We start from the raw sequence: 5,000 nt of genomic DNA on the forward strand, positions 1-5,000 counted from the left end.
TTTTTCTAAGTGTCTGATCGAGAGAAGGAAAAAGAGGTGATTTTTAGCCTCTCTCGATTTTGTACTTAGAAAAAAATCCAATTTTTTTTTTTTTTTTTTTTTTTTTCCCGTTTTTTTTCTAAGTGTCTGATCGAGAGAAGGAAAAAGAGGTGATTTTTAGCCTCTCTCGATTTTGTACTTAGAAAAAATCCAATTTTTTTTTTTTTTTTTCCGTTTTTTTTCTAAGTGTCTGATCGAGAGAAGGAAAAAGAGATGATTTTTAGCCTCTCTCGATTTTGTACTTAGAAAAAATCCAAATTTTTTTTTATTTTTTTTCCGTTTTTTTTCTAAGTGTCTGATCGAGAGAAGGAAAAAGAGGTGATTTTTAGCCTCTCTCGATTTTGTACTTAGAAAAAATCCAAATTTTTTTTTTTTTTTTTTACGTTTTTTTTCGAAGTGTCTGATCGAGAGAAGGAAAAAGAGGTGATTTTTAGCCTGTCTCGATTTTGTACTTACAAAAAAATCCAAATTTTTTTTTTTTTTTTTTTTTTTTTCCGTTTTTTTTCTAAGTGTCTGATCGAGAGAAGGAAAAAGAGGTGATTTTTAGTCTCTCTCGATTTTGTACTTAGAAAAAAATCCAATTTTTTATTTTTTTTATTTTTTTTTCCATTTTTTTTCTAAGTGTCTGATCCAGAGAAGGAAAAAGAGGTGATTTTTAGCCTCTCTCGATTTTGTACTTAGAAAAAATCAAAATGTTTTTTTTTTTTTTCCGTTTTTTTTCGAAGTGTCTGATCGAGAGAAGGAAAAAGAGGTGATTTTTAGCCTCTCTCGATTTTGTACTTAGAAAAAATCCAAATTTTTTTTTTTTTTCCCGTTTTTTTTCTAAGTGTCTGATCGAGAGAAGGAAAAAGAGGTGATTTTTAGCCTCTCTCGATTTTGTACTTAGAAAAAAATACAAATTTTTTTTTTTTTTTTTTTTTTTTTCCGTTTTTTTTCCAAGTGTCTGATCGAGAGAAGGAAAAAGAGGTGATTTTTAGCCTCTCTCGATTTTGTACTTAGAAAAAATCCAAATTTTTTTTTTTTTTTTTTCCGTTTTTTTTCTAAGTGTCTGATCGAGAGAAGGAAAAAGAGGTGATTTTTAGCCTCTCTCGATTTTGTACTTAGAAAAAAATCCAAATTTTTTTTTTTTTTTTTTTTTTTTTTCCGTTTTTTTTCTAAGTGTCTGATCGAGAGAAGGAAAAAGAGGTGATTTTTAGCCTCTCTCGATTTTGTACTTAGAAAAAATCCAAATTGTTTTTTTTTTTTTTTCCGTTTTTTTTCTAAGTGTCTGATCGAGAGAAGGAAAAAGAGGTGATTTTTAGCCTCTCTCGATTTTGTACTTAGAAAAAATCCAATTTTTTTTTTTTTCCCGTTTTTTTTCTAAGTGTCTGATCGAGAGAAGGAAAAAGAGGTGATTTTTAGCCTCTCTCGATTTTGTACTTAGAAAAAAATCCAAATTTTTTTTTTTTTTTTTTTTTTTTCCGTTTTTTTTCTAAGTGTCTGATCGAGAGAAGGAAAAAGAGGTGATTTTTAGCCTCTCTCGATTTTGTACTTAGAAAAAATCCAAATTTTTTTTTTTTTTTTTCCGTTTTTTTTCTAAGTGTCTGATCGAGAGAAGGAAAAAGAGGTGATTTTTAGCCTCTCTCGATTTTGTACTTAGAAAAAAATCCAAATTTTTTTTTTTTTTTTTTTTTTTTTTTCCGTTTTTTTTCTAAGTGTCTGATCGAGAGAAGGAAAAAGAGGTGATTTTTAGCCTCTCTCGATTTTGTACTTAGAAAAAATCCAATTTTTTTTTTTTTTTTTTCCGTTTTTTTTCTAAGTGTCTGATCGAGAGAAGGAAAAAGAGGTGATTTTTACCTCTCTCGATTTTGTACTTAGAAAAAATCCAAATTTTTTTTTTTTTTTTTTCCGTTTTTTTTCTAAGTGTCTGATCGAGAGAAGGAAAAAGAGGTGATTTTTAGCCTCTCTCGATTTTGTACTTAGAAAAAATCCAAATTTTTTTTTTTTTTTTTCATTTTTTTTTCTAAGTGTCTGATCGAGAGAAGGAAAAAGAGGTGATTTTTAGCCACTCTCGATTTTGTACTTAGAAAAAATCCAATTTTTTTTTTTTTTTTTTTCCGTTTTTTTTCTAAGTGTCTGATCGAGAGAAGGAAAAAGAGGTGATTTTTAGCCTCTCTTGATTTTGTACTTAGAAAAAATCCAATTGGTTTTTTTTTTTTTTCATTTTTTTTTCTAAGTGTCTGATCGAGAGAAGGAAAAAGAGGTGATTTTTAGCCTCTCTCGATTTTGTACTTAGAAAAAATCCAATTTTTTTTTTTTTTTTTTTCATTTTTTTTTCTAAGTGTCTGATCGAGAGAAGGAAAAAGAGGTGATTTTTAGCCACTCTCGATTTTGTACTTAGAAAAAATCAAAAAATTTTTTTTTTTTTTTTCCGTTTTTTTTCTAAGTGTCTGATCGAGAGAAGGAAAAAGAGGTGATTTTTAGCCTCTCTCGATTTTGTACTTAGAAAAAATCCAAATTTTTTTTTTTTTTTTCCTCCGTTTTTTTTCTAAGTGTCTGATCGAGAGAAGGAAAAAGAGGTGATTTTTAGCCACTCTCGATTTTGTACTTAGAAAAAATCCAAATTTTTTTTTTTTTTTTTTCCGTTTTTTTCTAAGTGTCTGATCGAGAGAAGGAAAAAGAGGTGATTTTTAGCCACTCTCGATTTTGTGCTTAGAAAAAATCCAAATTTTTTTTTTTTTTTTTCCGTTTTTTTTCTAAGTGTCTGATCGAGAGAAGGAAAAAGAGGTGATTTTTAGCCTCTCTCGATTTTGTACTTAGAAAAAATCCAAATTTTTTATTTTTTTTTTTCCGTTTTTTTTCTAAGTGTCTGATCGAGAGAAGGAAAAAGAGGTGATTTTTAGCCTCTCTTGATTTTGTACTTAGAAAAAATCCAATTTTTTTAAAATTTTTTTCATTTTTTTTTCTAAGTGTCTGATCGAGAGAAGGAAAAAGAGGTGATTTTTAGCCACTCTCGATTTAGTACTTAGAAAAAATCCAAATTTTTTTTTTTTTTTTTTCCGTTTTTTTTCTAAGTGTCTGATCGAGAGAAGGAAAAAGAGGTGATTTTTAGCCACTCTCGATTTTGTACTTAGAAAAAATCCAAATTTTTATTTTTTTTTTTCCGTTTTTTTTCTAAGTGTCTGATCGAGAGAAGGAAAAAGAGGTGATTTTTAGCCTCTCTCGATTTTGTACTTAGAAAAAATACAATTTTTTTTTTTTTTTTTTCAGTTTTTTTTCTAAGTGTCTGATCGAGAGAAGGAAAAAGAGGTGATTTTTAGCCTCTTTTGATTTTGTACTTAGAAAAAATCCAATTTTTTTTTTTTTTTTTCCTTTTTTTTTTCTAAGTGTCTGATCGAGAGAAGGAAAAAGAGGTGATTTTTAGCCACTCTCGATTTTGTACTTAGAAAAAATCCAAATTTTTTTTTTTTTTTTTCCGTTTTTTTTCTTAGTGTCTGATCGAGAGAAGGAAAAAGAGGTGATTTTTAGCCTCTCTCGATTTTGTACCTAGAAAAAATCCAAAATTTTTTTTTTTTTTTTCCGTTTTTTTTCTAAGTGTGTGATCGAGAGAAGGAAAAAGAGGTGATTTTTAGCCTCTCTTGATTTTGTACTTAGAAAAAATCCAATTTTTTTTTTTTTTTTCATTTTTTTTTCTAAGTGTCTGATCGAGAGAAGGAAAAAGAGGTGATTTTTAGCCACTCTCGATTTTGTACTTAGAAAAAATCCAAATTTTTTTTTTTTTTTTTCCGTTTTTTTTCTAAGTGTCTGATCGAGAGAAGGAAAAAGAGGTGATTTTTAGCATCTCTTGATTTTGTACTTAGAAAAAATCCAATTTTTTTTTTTTTTTTTTCATTTTTTTTTCTAAGTGTCTGATCGAGAGAAGGAAAAAGAGGTGATTTTTAGCCACTCTCGATTTTGTACTTAGAAAAAATCCAATTTTTTTTTTCTTTTTTTCCGTTTTTTTTCTAAGTGTCTGATCGAGAGAAGGAAAAAGAGGTGATTTTTAGCCTCTCTCGATTTTGTACTTAGAAAAAATCCAATTTTTTTTTTTTTTTTTTTCCGTTTTTTTTCTAAGTGTCTGATCGAGAGAAGGAAAAAGAGGTGATTTTTAGCCTCTCTTGATTTTGTACTTAGAAAAAATCCTATTTTTTTTTTTTTTTTTTCATTTTTTTTTCTAAGTGTCTGATCGAGAGAAGGAAAAAGAGGTGATTTTTAGCCACTCTCGATTTTGTACTTCGAAAAAATCAAAAATTTTTTTTTTTTTTTTTCCGTTTTTTTTCTAAGTGTCTGATCGAGAGAAGGAAAAAGAGGTGATTTTTAGCCACTCTCGATTTTGTACTTAGAAAAAATCCAATTTTTTTTTTTTTTTTTTCCGTTTTTTTTCTAAGTGTCTGATCGAGAGAAGGAAAAAGAGGTGATTTTTAGCCTCTCTCGATTTTGTACTTAGAAAAAATCCAAATTTTTTATTTTTTTTTTTCAGTTTTTTTTCTAAGTGTCTGATCGAGAGAAGGAAAAAGAGGTGATTTTTAGCCTCTCTTGATTTTGTACTTAGAAAAAATCCAATTTTTTTAAATTTTTTTTTCATTTTTTTTTCTAAGTGTCTCATCGAGAGAAGGAAAAAGAGGTGATTTTTAGCCACTCTCGATTTAGTACTTAGAAAAAATCCAAATTTTTTTTTTTTTTTTTTCCGTTTTTTTTCTAAGTGTCTGATCGAGAGAAGGAAAAAGGGGTGATTTTTAGCCACTCTCGATGTTGTACTTAGAAAAAATCCAAATTTTTTTTTTTTTTTTTTCCGTTTTTTTTCTAAGTGTCTGATCGAGAGAAGGAAAAAGAGGTGATTTTTAGCCTCTCTTGATTTTGTACTTAGAAAAAATCCTATTTTTTTTTTTTTTTTTTCCTTTTTTTTTTCTAAGTGTCTGATCGAGAGAAGGAAAAAGAGGTGA

Source organism: Entelurus aequoreus, unplaced genomic scaffold (assembly GCF_033978785.1).
Source record: "Entelurus aequoreus isolate RoL-2023_Sb unplaced genomic scaffold, RoL_Eaeq_v1.1 HiC_scaffold_50, whole genome shotgun sequence".
Classification (NCBI taxonomy): Eukaryota; Metazoa; Chordata; class Actinopteri; order Syngnathiformes; family Syngnathidae; genus Entelurus; species Entelurus aequoreus.